Source organism: Podarcis filfolensis (assembly GCF_964270895.1).
Source record: "Podarcis filfolensis genome assembly, chromosome: 13".
NCBI classification, from domain to species: domain Eukaryota; kingdom Metazoa; phylum Chordata; class Lepidosauria; order Squamata; family Lacertidae; genus Podarcis; species Podarcis filfolensis.
The window spans coordinates 29,382,857-29,404,161 of record NC_139615.1 but is presented as its reverse complement, the minus strand read 5'-3'; the positions used below and the strand labels follow the sequence as shown (position 1 = coordinate 29,404,161).

Here is a 21,305-nt window from a genome sequence, read left to right as displayed (position 1 = left end):
GAGGGTCCAAAGAAAGTGATAATGAATTGGGAGGGTGGTGCAACTGGGAGCCTTTCAGGGGTAGTTTGTGTAGAGAAAAGGGGGGGAGAGGATTCGTCAAAAAGGTTTTCTGCTGGGAGGGAAAAGTCACGAGAGGAAACTGGGGTAGGTGGTTTTATGTACAAGAAGAAATGGGTAAGTTGAAGGAAATTATTTTGTGAAGGTTGCAAGTGGGGTGGGGGGAGATGTGTGGGATGCTACCTGAGCTGGCAGGGAAGTTTTGAGGGGAAACCTGTGGACTCAGATTTTATGATTAGTTGTAGGATAATTTGGGGAGGCTACTATTGAACAAAGGTGTTTTTCAAAAAATAATAATATGGTTTTCAGTTATATACATTTCAATCGTTTTACAGTCATTTTAACATTTCATAACTCCCTCTTTCTGCGGTTCCTTTTATCATTTCCTGCATATTCTAAATTAACTTTTATTCATCTACTTCAGTTATTTACTCTTATGAAACTGCACGTTATTACAGTAATCCTGCCAATGTCCGTATCTGTTTACAATTTCTTTGCACATATTCAATAAACCATTTCCATCATTTTATAAAAATGTTTGTTATCTTGATTTCTTATTCTTATGGTAAGTTTCGCCATTGCTGCATAGTTCATAAGTATTTGTATCCATCCTTCTTTCGTTGGGATTACTCCTTGTTTCCATTTGGGGGCAAATAACATTCTTGTGGCCGTAGTTGCGTACATGAATAAATCTTGATACTGTTTAGGTAGTTCTACCTCTATAATTCCCAAAAAGAAAGCTGCTGGGTTTTTTTTTTACAAATGTTATTCTAAACATATTTTTCAATTCATTATATATCATTTCCCAGTAAGCTTTAACCTTACTGCAAGACCACCACATATGATAGAAAGTACGGTACCTTCTTTCTCTTTGCATTTCCAACACTTACTCAGTTTTGATTTATACATTTTTGCCAGTTTGCTCGGTGCTAGATACAGTCTGTATAACATTTTCATATAGTTTTCTCTTAAACCATAGCATGCTGTAAATTTTATATCCATATTTCACAATCGTGCCCACGCTTCCATATCTATATTATAACGAATATCTATTGCCCAATGTATCATTGAAGATCTTACTTGCTCATCCTTTGTCTCCCAATCCAATAATATCTTATACATTTTAGACAGCATTTTAACATTATATTCCAACAGATCTCTCTTCAGTTGTGATATCTGTTCCCCAAACCCTTGTTTCATATCTTTCTTAAATTCTTTATTCAAATGATGATATTGTATCCATTGTATTCCTGATAAATCCTTAAATTATTTTAATCTAAACTCTCCTCCCTCTTGTTTTAATAAATTTCTATAAGTTGACCAACCTTCTATCATATTTTTTTTCTTTACCGCTATGGCTTCCAACAGTGATCGAACAAAGGTTTTCACAAGGAGGAAAATGGATTTGGAAAGAAAGGAGCTGTTCAGATAGATTTTAGATAGGGAACTTTGGAGGGATGTGTCATTTTATTATTTCTGATCTAGAATTTAGATCATTTCGTTAGGAAGCTGCCAGGTCAGACTTTCTATCTAGCCTAGCATTGTCTATTCTGGTCACGGTTCTCCAGGGTCACAGATATTTCCCTTCATGGGCTTGGCCATCTCAGAGCAAAATATGGTTTTGTACTTGACCATCTCTCCAGTATTGTAGGGGCATCCACAAGATGTCCTTCCTATCCCAGTGTTGTCCCAGACTGTTCTTTCTTTAAAAACGTAGGTTCTCCAGTGTGGGGAGGTTTGGACTTCCCAGGGATTTAAAAAACCCTAGAATAGAGATGAAATTGTGTGCATGCCCACATGGGAGACAAAGGGATACAAAATCCATTGTGCACCCCCCCCCCCATCTGCTAACTGGAGCTTTTTAACTGGAGATGCAATGAACTGAATGTAGGACCTTCTGCCTGCAAAGCATGTGCAATGCTATGGTCCCTCTTATTTAAGCAATGGGGATTTCACTGGCATAAAACAGTGAACTGTGCTATGTTCTTTAAATTGTAAATTGGAACCACAATCCACAAAAACCATTTAAATGTTGATCTTTTAATCCATGGAATTACAGTGCTTTACAGTTTCACTTTGAGGCTGACCACATACATTCTTAACCCTTGCTACTTAAAAGCTAACAGGGAGTGGCTAGATGGGTAAAGGAAGCGATATTAAATACCTCCCTTTGTGAGGGCACATACAATCTGAATGAAAGAGTAGTAAAATTGGTTTTGTTTTTTAAAAAAACAACAACAGCACAAGCACTTCTGGATCTCTCCGCTTTGGATAACTATCAGCCAGTTTCCATTCCCCTATTTGAGGCAAAGTTTCTGAGTATGTGTTGGCTACCCAGCTCCAGGTGCAGACAAATGATGCAGATAATCTTAACTCATTCTAGCCAGAGTTCTCACCTGATTTGGGAACTGAAAATGCCATTCTTGATGACTGGGACACAATGACAGCAAACTTCTTAGTTCTGCTGGGCCTCTCAATGGCATTTGGTGCCATTGACCAATGATATATCCTTCTGGACCACCTTTTTGGATTGAGGCTATGGCACTGTATTTTGCTGGGTCTGATCCGCTCTGAAAGTTAGGTGCCAGCAGTTTGTGTTGGGGTGCTGTTCAGCACTTTGAGGGAGCAAGATTTCTCAAGGGTCCATGTTGCCCCAAGAGTCCTTTACAGTTACATTAGTAGTCTTCATGTTTTTAAGGACTCGGAGCTATCTTTAATTCAGAGATGTGTTTGGGGATCAGGTCAATTTTTAATATATATTATTGTGACACACCTAAGGTGTAGATACGTTGGACTACAACTCCCATTATCCCTAACCACTATCCATGCTGGCTGGGGTTGATGGACAGTGGAGTCCAACAGCATCTGGACAGGTTGTTTCCCACTCTAGTTCTAAATGAAATCACCAAGAGATATCTATAATGATCTGACAGCAGTATGATACCCAAACCAAGTGCTTAAGGGGGGAAATATGACGGTACCAACTATGAAGTTGTTACAGTAAATGTCACACTTTTAACATTGGGGAAAATCGGTGCTGGTACTGCATACTCTGGAGCACCCTCAGAAAAAAAGTGCTGCCCAAATCTACTGTCTGAACTCACTGGTTTGGATGGCTTGGATGTGGAACTTGTTTCAGACAAAACAAGGTGCTTTTGTTCAGTAAGAACTCTGATACTGAGAAGGTTATTTCCCCTGATCTGGATGGAATAGCACCCCTTCTGAAGGATCAGGTGTGCAGTTTGGGACCCTCCTGGAACTGGCTTTCCTAACCAAGAATGCTTTTGCCCAACTATGCCTGGTGCATGAACTGCAGCTCCTCATGAAGAAGGCAGATCTGACCACTGTCACATATGAATGTTTTGATTGCATCCAGGTTAGACTATTACAAGACTGCATCAGAGCCCAGTTATTTTGAGCATCTAAAATTTGCTTAATTAAATTTTGTGCTTCCAATTATATTCTGAGTTCTATTCAAAGTGCTGGTTGTGATCTTTAAAGCTCTAAATGGAATGGCTTGGGTTCAGGATACCCAAAAGACAACTTGCCTATCTGTTAAATTCCTTCAGTGACAGCTTTGTTCTGCATTCTGCTTTTCTCTGAGGTCCTGCTTGTCAGCATGTGGGATAGGTGTTTCGCCATAGTAGTAGCCAAGCTCTGGAGTATACTTCCTTGATATCAGTTTGGCTCCTTCAGCTCCTGATGGGCTGTAAAGACTTGTGTTTTCCTACAGCTTTTAATGAAAACTGAGATCTTAAGTTTGGTGTTGGCTATATATTGTTTAGTGTTGGCTATATATTGTTGGTTCTTTGATTGAGATTTGAACTGTTATTTTATTATGCTTATTGTTCACAACTTTGGTGACCTTCTGTCCCAAAATAGTAAAGAAATGAACTTTACTTACAAACCAAATGTTCTGATTTAGTTGGATTGTGCTGCAAATAAAAGACTATCTTATTTTAACAAGCTCTCTTCAGGTATAAATTCAGTTTTGGGATAATATCAGATAAACCCTGCGAAAAGGCAGGGTTCTTACCAACTTCATCTCGGGCATAATTTCTAACGTCTATGACCAATTTTTTTCCTGTGTCTTAAGTTCATTTCATCATATAAATCCTCATATACATGGTCAAATACCACCAGTGGAATTAGAAAGTCAATAAACGTCCATTTTTTTATATTCACAGTAAAACGTAGTACTTCCAGAATAGTAAATCAGGAGAACTGCAATTCCAGCTGACAGGGTTGATATACCAACCAGTGATAATGAACCTTACAGAAGTTAACACCTGCGGTGGTAAAACATTGAATCCCTTGCTATGTAATATAATGCTCTCCCATGCACCACAATAATTATAACTGCTGCTAATAGCTACTGTAGTGGTTGATCATATATATACACCTGACAACACCTACCATCACCAATAGCGTAACATCTCCAAAGGCCTTTTCTTACTTTCTTCAAAACATGAACAGAGAGAAGGAACTGTGCAACGAAGAGTGACAAAGACAAAATTGAAAACAAAATTGCCTTTTTTTACGTCAGATTCCAAAGCTGGGGGAGAAATTGAGAAAGACATTTTCCCCAACAATGGAAGATGATAAAGGACTTCCCATTAGAAAGCAATGAGGGAAAATGGTGCCTGACCCGGGGGAGAAAAGGCGCACAAGCTAGTTCGAATAACATCTTGAAGTGCAACAACTTGCTGCCGTCTCCTAGAGGAAACTGATTAATGAATCCCCAGCTGCTGCTACTACAGAGCCTTTATTGTGGACAAATATTGCCTCTCTCCACCTGAGATTTTTTCCGTGGTCACAATTTGTCTGGCTCTTGATGCTCATATAACATCATGAATTTCAGATGTCTATGGAATGGTGTCTATTTAGTTGTTGGAGGTGCTTACAAAGTCAGATTGAAAATAGGATATGTTTTCTGGTAAACAAATGCAGTTATAAATATTAGTTGCACAGAACAAGAGGAGTCTGCGGGTATGTGTGTACGTATCATTGATTAATACTAGGATTTTGCCACTGGATTACAGCTGGAGCTTCCACTGTTAGTAACCTAATATTGTTATAAGGTTCATACTTCTTCATGGTATACCTGTATGTATATTTAAGAAGTCTCATAATCTTTTCTCTAAAAGTTATAACACCTCTAGCAAAGTTTCTACACCGCTTCGTGGGGAAAACCCATTGAGAAGACTAATTAAACATACTAACTATGCAGTATGCAGCAAGTCTGAAGAACAAGGTCAAATAGAAAAAACATGTTTAGTATTTATTTTGTAGCATAGAACTTTACTGTCCCTGAGCTTTGCCAAACTGTGAGCATCTCTAGATATTAGATGTTCTTCTTCAGGCGACAATACAAAGGCCAGGATTAAGCAAAGGTTATTTTCTGATTTCCTAAAGGTTCTTCTCTATCCAAAGTCCTCTTGAACTCACAGAGCAGCAGTGTCAATAAAAGCATGTTTGAATCCTGGCAAAATAAGAACACTCCTTATGGGATCTAGAGGCCTGAACTGGCTGGGGGTCTGGGTAGCCTGGTTCTGCTTCCAGAAATGGAGAACTTCACACAGAATTATAAGACCAATAGAGAGACTACTGATAGAGAAACTTTTTGAAAGCCTCAACCTTTTAACATTCCTGATGCACTGTAGCCCTTTCTATACCCATCTTTTGCAAACAAAGCTGATTTGATAATGCTTCCTTGCCCAACAGATATTATTGCAATGGGCTTTCATTTTAGGCAGGTGCTATTAGAAGCACAATATGGGTGTTTTCTTTAAATATATATATAATGACATAGTAACACTTGTGCCAAATACCACGAACATTTAAAAAGGCTTTGAAAGTTGGTAGTGCAGGGATGAAATAGTCACAGTGTTACTCATAGCTTGTCAATGTGGAAACTAAATAAGCACGTATTATGTATAATTAAGTACGCGATCCCATTGCACCTCTGCAGACACTCTAGCTAGTAGCTAGATTTCCTGTGTTCCATATTCCTGTCTGTGGTCAGTTTTCTAGTTGCTTATGGACATCTTTAATTTTAATGCACTCAGGGATCGGGTCTTTGAACATCACAATTCTGCATGGATGAGGTCACCCACTGAGAATTGTAAAACTGTTAGTATGCTGGCATTGTTAAAGGGTATGAAAACCCACACTGTAGACTTTGCTGTGTTCTATTACTTTGCTTTCCAATGGGGATGTACAGATAACCTTTGCAGATTGACCTTCTAACATTGCTTACTTTCGCTCAGGTAAACACAGTAAACATTTTGAACAAATTCAAAACCTGAAAAAAAAAGCTGGAATCCATACTCGGCTTTTCTAATATTCCAAATTTTGCACCTGAAATTCATCTAAAGGGAAAACAAGTATGGTAAATTATGTATCTAGAAACTGTCAAACTAAACACTTTTCTAATTTGAGATTGTAGGGTTGTTGTTTTGTTTGTTTGTTTGTTTTAAAGACTCAAATTAAACAACATAACTGGAAATGTTAAAAAATAATATAATTAATTTTATTCAATAGCAAATTTAAAAGAAAATTCAAGTTAAGAAAATTAGGCTGAGAATAATTTTACTCAAATATTTTAGTTGAAGAACTTGGAGCTATACACATCTAAACCATATTATATATTTTTAAAAATGGAATATATGCAAAAAAATAACTTCATGTTAAAAAATCAGCAAATGTGATTTAGATACATTTGCTAGTTAAGGAAATGTGTCTGTTGCCTTGTTTACCTGATTATCATACCATCCAACAACAAAAACACATTAATTTTCCAGCTTTAGCTAAAAATGAATTTTGCTCATAGGCTTAAGTCTCAGCAGGCCCTCTAGACAAAGTAAGCAGGTATTACTGTGTTAAAAACAGCATGACACGGGGCGCTTCCAGAATATTGCTGTTTTGTGAGTATGATTCAGTTGAATTGCCAGGAAATTCAGGTTGCACAATTAAAGTGGATTTAGGCTCTTGCGTAACAAACCCACTTCCCAAAAAATTGAATTTTTTTCAAGGAAGGCGGCAAGGAAATGCATTAGAAAGTGTGAGATAACAATGGCTTGGCACAATATTCGATAACCTCCCTGTAAAATTTGCTGCAAACCAAGCAGGATGAATACTCAATAAACAGATTGTCTGGAAAGTGACCATGGTAAAGGGCACTTGCAAAATCTGATTCAGTCCATATGGACATTGCCAGTGATGCCAGAGCTACTCAGCTCCTTTGAAAGACACGTTCTGTTAAATATGTTGGCATCTTGAAGCAGTGTTGTTGTAAGCATGTCGACCTTTCCAAAGTAAACATAACTGCATTCAGCACAATATTGTATGTTTATATACTTTCAGCCAAAGGAAGCTGATTAGTCAAGAATCTCTTATTTTCTGGGGCAAACATGAAGGGCTTAGCTTTAGCTGCAGCTCAAGAAGGGGTGGCTTTTTTGTGGCCATCCTTGTTGGACTCCACATCCCATCAGCCACAACTAGCATGGATAATATTCAGGGATGCTAGGAGTCCAGCAACATTTGGAGGACCACAGGTTAACCACCCCTGGTATATGTAGTTCAGAACCTGTTTTTCAATGCAACTCCATAGCCCAGGGACATGTGCAATGATAGTAAATAAAAGTGCATTTTAACATGTGCAACGTATATTCTGCTCAGTACTACAATATAATTATAGTCAGCCACCACCCATTTAGGATTTGTTTTTTTAAAAAAGGACGTACAGGGGAGAAAATGTGATTTCCAAGCAGACGCAAGCCCTAAAATTTCTTGTTTTGAATTTCATGCTGCCAGTTGAACAACAGATATGGCTACAGAACAATACAATCGACACAAGACAAGTTTTCTTTGACTTGGTGGCTGCTTTGTTTGATGGGGTCGCATTACCTCAAAACCACATAACTCAGCCACTGGCTTGGCAAATTTACACGGTCACGATTTTCACGGAGTATCTGTTTTCCTCATATTCCCTTCTACGTACTGATTAATCAACTGGACGACAATTGATAACAAGAGGCAAGCATTTCTCTTTGTCTGGCTGCTGGTGCTACATCCCCTACCCAGGGACGGCAGACAAGAATTGTCTTCCCCATCCCCCACCCCCACCCCCTTATGTTAAGCAACGGACAAATAATGACATTATCTGCCAATGCACTTAGTCGCTGGTGCCTTAGACAGCCTCTGGGAGCTGTGCTTTAATTATAACTGCATTTCCTAACAGGCTTCAGTTCATATCCCCATTAAAAAATATCAATGCACAGCAGCATTTGCGCGACACAAGGCCTGTCTGCCCTTCCCTCTGCGGAGTTCAATGGAAGCTGCTAATCCGCGGTGGGGAATAGGCTATAGCTGGTCTACATCTAAGGCCTTTGAAGATAAAGCTTCAAGAATCCCGAATTCAAAGAAGCATCAGGCTCAGATGGGGTCAGTTCATCCCCGCGGAATGCCTCATGAACTAGCTAGAGGGCTATGGCAGTGTGTCTCGATGCAGCGGAACAGCCACATTTAGCTACTATGCCCAGGGAGTAAATGGTAGTCAAATTTAGGGTCAAGAAGAAATTTCTTCCCATTTTAAAACAGCTTAGTGGTTCTGATGGTTTTTGGCCTTCTACGCCGTCCTTTCCCCCTCGAATGAACCCGGCGGGCTTTGTTTCAGAGTGCATTATTGCAGACCTTCTCTTCTTTGACACGTGGCATGGGTAACATTCCTGCTCCTTGAGACATTGAATCCTGGTCTCATTTTAAATACCTGCTGAAAGTGGTGTTTGAAGTAGCTCCTTATTGTAATGCTCCGTTCCTGCCATTGAAAATGAGGGTGAGAACACATTTTAATGAAGGTCGCTCAAGGACAAAACACCTTGTCATGTTGAGGCATAATGAGGAACATCAAGCTTTCTATAAACTAGGGCATGAAGCAGTCCATTATGAAGAGCCACAGGTTTGTCGGAGATGGAGGTCATCTCTGGAAGAACTGGAGTTTTTCTGGGATACTGCCTGTTCTTTTGCATTGTGTGAAACTACGGTAAAAGAAACACTGAATTCATTTGTAGCCCTTTTCAAATTGGTTACAGAGATTGCTAAGGTTTTAAAATTAGTTATCACTATTATGATTATTACTATTCTTCACCTGATGTTTCATGCTATGAAATTATTTTTTCATCTGGAATGCTTTTGCAGCTTTCATGTTTGTTAATATTTTCCATGACCTATTTGATAGATTTGCAACAGCCTATGGCCATTTAAGCAAATAATTTCATTTGCTGGCCTACCCTATGGACCTAGGGAGGAATTATTTATAGAACAGGAGTGTCCCAAATAAGAATCCTGAACTGCCTAGAAAAGGAGCCATTCCTAAGATATCATGTAAGATTGTATTCAACACTAGTCCTTTTCAGTGTAGACCCAGTGAAGTTAATTAATTTAGCTGCATTAATTTCACTGGGTCTATTCTGAGTATGACCATCATTGACTACAACCCTATGACATTTGTGTGTGCATTTTGCCTGCTAGTGCAGAAAGATAGTGCTTTGTAGTGCCTAAAACAGGCATAGGCAAACCTCCGGCCCTCCAGATGTTTGGGACTACAATTCCCATCATCCCTAGCTAACAGGACCAGTGGTCAGGGATGATGGGAATCGTAGTCCCAAACATCTGGAGGGCCAGAGTTTTCCTATGCCTGGCCTAAAATGTAAAGGCACAATTGCCTGCAGATACAGTCATACCTCATGTTATGTTTGCTTCATGATACGTTTTTTCAGGTTGTGTGCCGTGGCAACCCGGAAGTACCGGAAAGGGTTACTTCCGGGTTTCACCGCTCGTGCAGGCACAGAAGTGCTAAATCGCGCTTTGCGCATGCGCACAAGCGCCAAATCGCACCACGCACCTGTGCAGATACAGCGCTTCAGGTTGCGGGCTTTTCATGTTGCGAATGGGCCTCCGGAACAGATCCCGTTTGGAACCAGAGATACCACTGTACACACACACAAACACACACACTTCTTCTGCCTCCACTTGTGAGCATAGCCAGTACCTCACAAGTCAGGAACAAGAGACAAACTTGACATTAGTAAAAATCCAGCCCACCAAACTCCTACCCTGCCACTGAGGTTCTGGGCTTTCCCTGACATTCCACAATTTGTTCTCCATGCTGCGGCTGATAACATCTCATAAAATCCTTGTCTCTTTCAAAGTGTGTGCCACACTTAGACACATGGTTACAATCAGTATTGGTAAAAGGACACAGGAGGCCGTCTTTCCTTTGCAGAACTCTCACCGTCAGCTATGCCTCGGTTTCTCTATGGTGTGGCAAGACAGATAATGTTCCAGTAGTCTGGTTCTTCCGCCCTGGGTGGAGGCTGCACTGCTCCATTCCCAACCCTGCCTTTGCTCTGCTGTCACAACACAATGGACAATACCAGGCAATGTGATCAGGAGATTGCTAGCGCAGCAACAGCCTGCAGGAAGGAGGAAGATGCGTCAAGTACCAGCCCCTCCACACCACGCTAAAAGCTTCGATTGTTCGGCTGCGTTAACAGGAAGATGGGAAACCACAAAGCCCATTAGCTTCATGAAGAAAGCTCCTAAATCATTAATGGCAAAAAAAAAGTAGCCTGAGATGTCAACTCCCAGCAGCTGGCCACAAAGTCACTGGCCTCAGTATCCTACCAAACCACACTGTACAAGCCAACATATTTTCTTGTGCCACTTTGCTCCTGTTTTCTCACAATTGCCATTTAATTGAATCAAAAAAGAAAGACAAGTGTAGCTTGGAGAATGAGTTGCCGGCCACAAGAGGCCCCTTGTAACTTTAAGCGCCTGCTTGGAAAAGGTTGCCCCCGCGACCTTTTTCCATCATAGTGCTATGGTGAGAGAAAAGCTGTCTTTGGCTGAATGTGCCCTTCCACACAGGCACACGTGGCATTTCCAGACATCCTCAGGGATCCGATTGCTTCTGTGATGACCGGAACACTGATTACTGATTCGAGCCAGCAAGTGAGAGTGCACTGACTTCAGTGCTGCTCTTGTATCCTACTTTACAGAAGATGGTCCTCTGTTTGAAGGGTTATCTGGCTCACTTTCAGATAAGAACCCCAAGAAGGGAAATGAAGCAGGGGCCTTGGAACTGCCCGTCAACAGTTAGCACACAGCTCAGCAAGCATACAGGTTATTTGCTTACAGATTTCCCCACTATGGCAACACTTACTTTTTTTTTATTTAAATTACACTGGTTATTTCTAAATTGGCATCTACACAGTGAGAGCCATGCAAAGTCTACATGGCCTCTTTTCTCCTCTTTTTTAGGATGAATTTCCTCTTTCCAGCACGCCACTTTCTCTGCAGACTACACTTAGGATTCTTTGGGAGTGGGGGAGATAATTAAATTGGAGCAAAAGGTATATATATGTTTGTATTGAGGAAGCACTCATGAAAAACTCTCCGGGACAAAGCTGTAAGAAGGGTGGCTGGATGCACCAGGGTTCTCAAACCAAAGGACTCACCGCCAAAACTGCCAAAATCCGAGCCTTTGATTTATAATAGGTGTGAGCAATTCCATATGTCTGGTTTACACCACCTTTGAGCCTCTTTTGCAATCTTTGGGTGGGGCCAGTGGGTGCTTCCAGACAACCTGCTTGTTTAACACTCATCCCAATTTGCTTGCAGAGAGTTCAGACAAAGTTATCTATTTAATGAGCAATCACTCTGATTTCCTTGCAGAAAGACTAGATGACATTGTGTCAAAGTAAGCACTTCCTGCTGCATTTTACATCGCTTTCCTTCTAGCAAAATATCTGGTCTTTTTTGGGGGGGGGTGAGTTAGTTGGACAAGAGCAGAGGTCAGCAAACTTTTTCAGCAGGGGGCCAGTCCACTGTCCCTCAGACCTTGTGGGGGGGGGCAGACTATATTTTGAAAAATTAATAAATGAATTCCTATGCCCCACAAATAACCCAGAGATGCATTTTAAATAAAAGGACACATTCTACTCATGTAAAAACACGCTGATTCCCTGACCGTCTGTGGGCCAGACTGAGAAGACGATTGGGCTGGATCCGGCCCCCGGGCCTTAGTTTGCCTACCCATGGACAAGAGCTTCAATGGTACGAACCAAATTTGCTAGTTTGCAACTGAATCCCACTTGAAAGTACCAACAGTCTGGACGTGCCCTTTATGTGAATGTTTCGTCCTTTTTAATGCAGAAAATGGTGGCTAGGCATTCTCTGGCTAGTCCCAATTGGACATTCACATATTAAATCATTTGAAGAGGGAATTTGTTTTAAACCTTTTGTAAAATAAACAAATCAACAGCCTCTGTGTAATAGAGGAAAGAGCAGCACCTAGGAATTGAATTCTTCTTTCATTCCGGTTTCATTTCAAAACACTTTTTGCACAGCTCCCTTGAAATAATGTTTCCTTGGAGGGATTGGAGTGTGGGTTACATTGCCGGTATTTGCAGATAGATTCTCCCTTTAGCACGGAATGTGGGTTTTAGGGATGGCTTCACAAATCTTCAGGAGAAATAAACAATGGATCTGTCTGTCGGACGAAGGGAATCTCCAGCTACCCATCTTACCTGGCGGTGGAAACAGCAGATGAATCGCCTGAAGGCATATGACGCAGGTTTTGACTGCTGAAGCTAAGCAGGCATTGATGTAAGCTGCCTGGATGTACCATAAGTTGTCTGAAATCTTCCAAGGAAGAGAGGGGAGTAAGTGAAACAAATAAGCAAAGAACAAGACAGAGTCCAAACAGAGTGGCCCTGCTACACCTCTGCTTCTTCTCCAGTCTAGGGAAAGGTTTCTGGCTCTTTGGTGATGGTGTATGGCCCCAGGCATCCCATGGAATGCTAGCAGGGGTCAGCAAACTTACCACACCTTGGACTGGTGTCTCCAGCGCTGATTGCACGGCGGGGCGGGGGAGCGCGTGTGCACACGCCATTTCCAGCGCACTTCTGGGTCAGAGGAGCACCGGAAATAGCTTGTGCACATGTGCACAGGCCTCCTCCGACCCAGATGTGCACCGGAAATAATGCTTGCACATGCGCACAACACTTGTGCATGCGCACAAGCTATTTCTGGTGCTCCTCCGACCTGGAAGTGGGCAGCTGCACAGCGCAGCGCCGGTAAGAGCGGGTGGCGGCAGTGGGCAGCAGGGGTCGATAAACGAGTCCCCGGGGCCTTATCCAGCTTGCGGCCCTTGGTTTGGGGACCCTTGTGCTAGCCCACAGGACTCCCCACTCTGCAGAGTTCTGCAGAGACAACCCACAACCAAAAACAGAAGCTGACCTTAGAAGGAGGAGCACTTTCTTCTAGCATCCCATCTGCCAAGGCAAAAACTCAAGTCGCTGCTATTTTCAGAAAAGCTAGGGGTGCAGCCAGTTGGATACCACTCTAGGTACCAGTGCAGCAGGCCTTGTGACCCAGCATGTGCCTATGACCTCAGACCCTCCAAGTTTCCCTATTTTCCAGGAACAGTCCCAGGTTTACAGAAGCCGTCCTGGTTTCTGATCTGATCCCAGAATGTCTTGCTTTTCCTTAGGACATCCCTATTTTCATCAGAGAAATGTTGAAGGGGATATCTCTACAATCGTACCTTGGAAGCCAAACGCCTTGGCCCTCATATGTTTTGGCTCCCAAATGCTGTAAATCTGGAAGTGAGTGTTCTGGTTTGCGAACGTCCTTTGGAACCCAAATGTCTGATGGGGCTTCCGCGGCTTCTGATTGGCTGCAGGAGCTTCCTGCAGCCAATCAGAAGCCGTGCTTTGGTTTTCGAACGTTTTGGAAGTCGAATGAACTTCTGGAATGGATTCCGTTTGGCTTCCAAGGTACGACTGTATTTTCATTGGAGAAATATTGGAGGGTATGTGGTAGAAGTATTTTTTTTCTTTGTCTGCCCTGAATCTTCCAGCATTTGTTCGGAAGATGCCCCTTGCTCTGGAGCAGATCAGACCTGGAATAGTCCCTCACTCCATCTAAACAAGATGTGCAGTTCGGTGTTAGAGCGCACACCACCAATGCAATGAAGGAGGCTTGAGCACAAAATACCAAACTGCAGCCCCTTCCCCCAGTTCCTTACATCCATGTTGTGGGAAGAACCAAATGGAAGCGAAGAAGCTTCTGCTATGCCCTCGAGGGCCCTGGCAGCCGATCCTCAAGGGCAACAGTGCTGGGCTAAAGGTTAAAAGCAAAGGGTGAGCTTGTCACATTTGTAGATCGGGAGCCGCGGGCAACAGCGCTGATCTCATCGCAGGCAGGGAAAGATGTTAATCCAGAGCAAACGATCAGCGTCAATATTTCAAGCAGTGCATTAGGCGCAGTCAATTTCAGTTAAGGCTGCGCCTGGCTTATGTATAATTCAGCAACGCAGCCCTGCTGCCGCAGCCAAGGGGGTTCAGTTCTCCATAGCCTTATTGTTTATTAATAGAAGCACTACACGGAATGGGGAGGGGGAGAGGCTGTCTATATTAAGCCTCGAGATTACACGCGCACAGCCACGCAACCCCAGAGGTACCCACGTTTCCTCTCTGCCACCCCACTGCCTGCAAGAGGTCGCGTGCCCTTTTTGGCCCTCAGAGAAGGCCCGGCTGCTGAACAAAAAGCTTGCCACCCTCAGATGAAAAGGCCGCTTTGAAGGCAGCATCTTCTCTGCAAAGGAAATTGCAGCGTTTTCTCTTTCCGCAGACGAAATTGTTGCTGCAATTCCCTGGGGGAAGCTGATTTGATGAGCGAGGGCGGAGCTTAGGGAGAGAAAGCATGGAAGATGGGGGCAGGGGAGGCAGGCAGCAATGGAAGTGGGTCGGAAGCCAAACTCCTCTGCGTTCACTGACAGGAACTGGGAGCCACTGGATGCAAGGACGGCTAGACGGCTGGATACTCAAACATGGCACTGGCCTTAACCAACCAACCGGTGTGATTAATCAAATGAAGCTCAAAATTATTTCGTGGGGTTGGCAGGGGTGTCATTATCAGCTTCCTGTGTTCCAATGAAAGAAGCCAAAGACTCCAGAAATTGGGATCCCTGAAGAGCCCACCATTTTCAAGGCCCTCGTTCCCTCCTCAGAATTCCAGACAAGTTTGATTGGGGTGGGGGGTGCGACGGGGAGAGAGAAAATGGAAGTAAGTGGATGAATTGTCTTCTAGGGTGAAACTGTTGTGATATATCTCTCTTGTGGCCAATGGGAACTGCAAACAACTGAAGGTGACTGAAGGTCGACTGAAATCAACATTCATGGGCCTTTTAGATGTGGGTTTTCCACATGGCAATCTTTGATTGCTGAAGCTGTTTTGAAGCTGGCGTTGGTGTAAAATATGGAATTTCTGAGCATACTGAAATTGAAGCTCAAGAGCGGATATAGTATAGTGAGGGGTGGGGGACCTGTGGCCCTCCAAATGTTGACTCCGGCCCCCATCAGCCTCAGCCAACATGGCCAACTGTCTGGGATGACAGGAGCAGGAGTCTAGCCTCATCTAGAGCACCACAAATTCTCCGCCACTGATGTAGTGACTGGAGTACCAAACTAGTTGTGATGTAAATGAATCACCTGCATTTCCATTTCATTTTCTTTTGTATACTTAGCTGCTGCGTGTGGCTTGATTTTAATCAGGAACTGTGGGGAGCAAGGGTGGGGGCTTAACCTTTTCATCTGCTGTCACAGTTGTGCTTTGCAGCTTCTGCTATTGGCCCAGAGAGGAAAGCTCCCTGTGGCATCAATGGAAGATTCCTTTCCCCAGCTGATAGCAACTGGGGCAGGGGATGGCGGCATTTCCTTCATAAGCACGGTCCATGTGGAAACGGTTTAAAAGCAACACGCCCACATGCCATGTCCTGACCCAGACCCTCCAGTGTCCCTATTTTCCAGGGACAGTCCCAGATTTACAGAAGCCATCACAGTTTCCAATTTGATCCCAGAATGCCTCGCTTTTCCTTAGGATGTCCCTGTTTTCACTGGAGAATGGAACGTCAGATGGACAGGGTATTATTATTATTATTATTATTATTATTATTATTATTATTACAGTAGTACCTCTGGTTAAGAACTCAATTCATTCCAGAGGTCTGTTCTTAACTGAAACTGTTCTTAACCTGAGGTACCACTTTAGCTAATGGGGCCTCCCGCTGCCACCATGTCGCCGCCACGCAATTTCTGTTCTCATCCTGAAGCAAAGTTCTTAACCTGTGGTACTATTTCTGGGTTAGTGGAGTCTGTAACCTGAAGCATCTGTAACCTGAAGCATATGTAACCTGAGGTACCACTGTATGATGATGATGATGATGGAATAGGGCATCCCTATTTTCATCAGAGAAATGTTGCAGGGTATGAAATCCCTCCTCCTTTGGTGACAATTAAAGTAAGAAACAGAGCTGCAGGGGAAATGTTAAGGGCCACATCCAATATGGTCCCAGGCACTGGTGACTGGTGGCCATTGGGGCTGGTAGGGAAGAAGAAGAAGAAGAGGAAGAAGAGGAAGAAGAGGAAGAAGAAGGAGGAGGAGGAGGAGGAGGAGGAGGAGGGGAGTTTGGATTTCATATCCCGCTTTATCACTACCCTAAGGAGTCTCAAAGCGGCTACCATTCTCCTTTCCCTCCCCCCCCCCACAACACTCTGTGAGGTGAGTGGGGCTGAGAGACTTCAAAGAAGTGTGACTAGCCCAAGGTCACCTAGCAGCTGCATGTGAAGGAGCGGAGATGTGAACCCGGTTCACCAGATTACGAGTCCACCGCTCTTAACCACTACACCACACTGGCTCACTGGGAAGAAGACAAGGAGCCCCTACAGTAAGTGGAAGTGCCAATGCCAGGCAGAGCCAACTGAGTCCAGCCTCGTCCCCATTGTTCACTTTCCTGCATTCTAGAAGGGGCAACACTGAGACTAAGGAGGAGGAGGAAAATGGCAGCCAGGGCCACCCCACTTGGACTGGATATAGTAAGGAAGGCAGGTGGAGGGTGTCTGAGGCCAGGCTGAAGTTGGTGGGGCAGTGCCCCATTCATCCAAATGGACCAGGCCTCCAGTGAGCCTAAGCTACTGAAGTGCAAATCAGGAAGTCGTCCATTTCAGTGTCTCCTCCATGACAAACTTTCTCTGCTTGTCCTTAGGCAACCCATTATTCCAGCAGCTTCGCTGAGAAAGACACCTGCCTACCCATTCAGGCGGCTGTTATGAGGATTAAAATACGGCAATGCATTTAATTTTTAATATAGCATTTTACTGTTATGTTTCTTTTAAATGTGAGCCACTTTGGGAAATTAGTGTGAAAAATCAGAGTGTGAATAACCTGGGAATAAATACATAAATGAAAAGGGATCTTCCTTGCATTTCATTATTACATTTCTATTAAAGTGCTATATAACTGCTGTCATTAGTATTCCTACATGAAAGCTGGGTAGATTGATTTAAAACAAGGCAATTGAAAGCTGGCTGCCAAGTTCCTCATCATGTTAAAATTTGTATTATTATTTTTAATCGTTTAATCCAGCCTAGATGAAAAAGAAGACAGAAATAGTGTAATCCTATGCATTTTTTCCCCTCAGCAGTAAGTCTTACAGTTTTCAGTTGGTCTTATGCTTAGGTAAATGTATAGAATTGCTCTGGATATTTTCCTTCTGACAATGAGTGGTGGCTTTGTATTATTAAGCTGTCCTCTCTATTTAAAAACAAATGTAGCTGAGGCTGCATTCACACTACAGTTTATTCCATTTCCCCAGTGTTTCCCTAAATCTTAATTTCCGTATTATAATTGAGCTTTCACATGACGTGAAAGCCACTTCTGGAAATCTAGTGGAATATAGTGGAAATTTAGCGCTTATTTCCATGTTAATTGCCTCCAGAAAAAAATCTGCTTGCAACCCCATTAAGCCAGAAAATTGCAAAGTGACAAAATCTGTTATTTCCTGCTGTTTTCATGGGTGCATCATGGAGGAGCAGTAGTGAGCAGGGAAGTTGTTCATGGATGTGTATTCTTATGTCACCACACTCACCGCTACGAATGAAATTTAATACAACGTACATACCAGTACAGTTATACCTTGGGATACAGATGCTTCAGGTTGCGTGTTTTTGGGTTGCGCACCATGCAGAACCCGGAAGTACTGGAATGGGTTACTTCTGGGTTTTGGCGCTTTGCACATGCGCAGAAGCGCTAAATTGCGCATGCGCAGAAGTGCTGAATCGTGACCCGAGCGTGTGCAGACGCGGTGCTGTGGGTTGCGAACGTGCCTCCCGCACGGATCACATTCGCAACCTGAGCGTCCACTGTATATTGATCGAAAAAAGTGAGGTTGCATAACATCAGGTACTGCATTACAAATGGGAATGTTAGAAAACAGAAGTGCCAGCATTATAATCAGGAAAATGAATACAATACTCCCCATGTTAAATAGGAAGCCTCAGGAGGCTGTGAATGTCAGGGAGGAATATGGGCAATGCCAGGGTGTGGGGAGGAGGGCAAGTGCCCCAATCCAAACAAGGAGCTCACCCTGCCGCAAGCCCCTGCCCCATTGCGGGACACTTCAGTAACATATACTGTTGTTGTTTCTTTACTTTCAGAAATCTTAACATGTGGCATACAACTCACTCACTTAGAAATATACTTTGCCCCTTTCTGTCCCTGCCTCAAAATGTTTTCCCGTGCTACCACAGGATAGGCACGGTGTGAGGTTGAGAGGATCCATATGAACCTGCCCGGACCCTGAGATCATCGTCTGAGGCCCTTCTTCATGTGCCTCCTTCACAAGATGTCCAGAGGATGGCAACACAAGAATGGGCATTTTCTTCAGTGACTCCCTGCTTGTGGAGTGCTCTCCCCAGGGAGGCTTGTCTGGTGCCTTCATTACATATATTTAGGCACCTGGCAAAAATGTTCCTTTTCAACCAGGCCTTTGGTTGATTGACATCTAATGCCTTTTTAAATGTGTTGTGGGAGGGGGATTATTGGTTCATTTTTGTTAAGTATTTTGGGTTTTTTATCTTATATATTTATGTTGTGAACTACCTTGAGATGTATGGATGAAGGGTGGTCTAAAAATTTAATAAATAAGTAAATAGGATCTGCTTAACCCAGTGGAGGCTGGTCCATTAGGGTGAATCGGGCTCCACTAGTCTCAGTCTGACCTCACCTAATCCAGACCTGCCTATCTTCTTACTTACAACCAGTCAGTGGTGAGGTGGCTCTGCCTTTCAGCAGCTCTAGCGCCACCTACTGTTGGCCTCCTGGCCTTCTGCCCTATGAGCAGTAGATACCACTGGCTTAACCTGCTTCTCAAAATCTGTTCCCTTCCAACTTCTTTTCCTCTTCTGATGAAAAAAAGATGATGCAATTATCTACATCTTTTTCTCTCAAGTAGGAAAGTGTGCTGGTCCTGGGAGGATTGCCCGTGAACTTTATCTTCTGACCGTAGCATCAATAAGGCGGAAGGGTTATGCATTGCCAAAAAGTAGATTCTGATCTGAAGGGAAGGGTCCCATCAGGCTTCGTGTGAGTGGCAGAATCGTGCAGTCTGCATGTCTGCGATAACACTGCTATGTTATGCTCTGCACTTAAATATATATATATATCCAAAGTTCTGCAGAAAGAACAGCTGACCCGTAGATATTATGCAAATCATGCACATTTGCATATACTTCCTTATTTTGCATATAATCCATTCTGCTTCTGTGAGTCATGAGAAGAGGCACTGAAGCCTTGCCTGCCTCACGTCCACCAAACTGTCTGCTGAGATTTTAGATGTACTGAGCTGCTTTCACCACATGGTTTCCCCCACCCACCCACACTCTTCCTCCTACCTTGACAGCTGGAAAGGCTAGAAAAATTGCTCTTTTTAAAAAAAGTATCTTGAAATTCTCTGGCTGTTGAATTCTGCACTTGCTAAAAATGGCTGCCTTTGAGTTGCAGGATCGCAGGATCCTCACAGCTCCAGGCCTGTGGGCCCTGCCAGAGGCAAAAGATGCTGCGATAGACTTTACCTAACTGGCTTGTCCAAATGGAAAAAAACAAGGCGTGTGTCCATCCACTATGGGTGTGGCAGATATGGCATGCAAACCTCTGGGCCAGTGGAGACTGGTCCAATTGGGTAAATGGACCAACCAACCACTTGCCTGCTTTCTTACTTGTATCCAGCCTGGCAGAGTGGGGTGAGTGGTGGGATGGCCCTGGCTGTCACCTTTAGGAGGGGTCCTGGAGCTTAGTTTAGTCCCTGCAGAACGCAGCAAGGAGGAGGGGGGAGACCCAACTAGAATTAGTTGGCTTCACCTGTTACTGTCTGGCTCCCTGCATCTTGGTGCTTGTCGTTGTTTTGCAAATGTCAACTCCCTTTCCACACTTCCAGTTCAGATACAGGAAACACACACCTGAACACCTGCAATGCAAGACTCTGGTGCTCCCTGAGACAACCTGCTTCCCTGTTTCTCCTGATTTGTTTGCACAAAGTCTGCACTGGATGGTTATGTTGGCTATTTGCTGATCGCTCATTCTGATTTGTTTGCATGGAAGACAGACCAGGTTGCATCAAGCCATCATTATCCCACACTTTTCAGTTGCTTTTTCCTGCAGCTTACAGCAAAACTCTGTTTTTTTAGGTGGTAGCAGGTTTGTTGCACAAGGCCTTCCAAACCACTTTAATTGTACCAGAATGTGAAACCATAGTCCACCCCCCCCCCCGCGCGCAGAGCTAAAATCCCCCGACACCTTAAGAAACTACAATTCCCAGTTCTAGTGAATATAAGAGCAGAGAGGCTGGAGGCATAGCATGATAAAGTTAGAAGCCAGGAAGACTCCCTGGTTCCCATAGGAGACAGCTCCTAGGGGCCAATGTCCCTTTGCCCGCCCCCCAATGAAATATTCGATGGGGCCGTGCCCCCACAAAGGTGATAGCCATTGCCATTCAAATAGTGTGCGTGCTCCGCTTCTTGTGATCGATTCTGCAGGGTGGGGCTTACCTGTCCCCCACCAAATATTTTATTCAAGTTGGCACCCCTGCTGGTTCCTTAGAAATCTAAACTGGGGCAGGATACAAGGTGTGGGAGGGGGGAGGCCGACTGGAGCGGGAACAGGAGGCGGGATGGATGTGGAGGGGGGAATCGGGGTGGCAAGGATGTGCGCGCCTGCCTTGTCATCTCAGCTTCGAGAAGTACCAAACGAAGAGAGAGAGAGAGAGAGAGAGAGAGAGAGAGAGAGAGAGAGAGAGAGAGAGAGAGACCGTCTGAATTCTCTTGATCAGATTCGGGGGTGCTACAACG

General features: G+C 43.6%; 1 long non-coding RNA gene across 1 annotated transcript; it reads right to left on the bottom strand.

Moving 5' to 3' along the window:
- Positions 1-6,510: 6,510 nt before the first annotated feature.
- Positions 6,511-12,949, bottom strand: LOC310747293. The gene is made up of 3 exons (XR_014540921.1): positions 12,648-12,949; positions 10,352-10,532; positions 6,511-8,875 (listed from the first exon to the last, which is right to left on the bottom strand). It is a non-coding gene; the product is annotated as an uncharacterized lncRNA (long non-coding RNA).
- Positions 12,950-21,305: the final 8,356 nt, after the last annotated feature.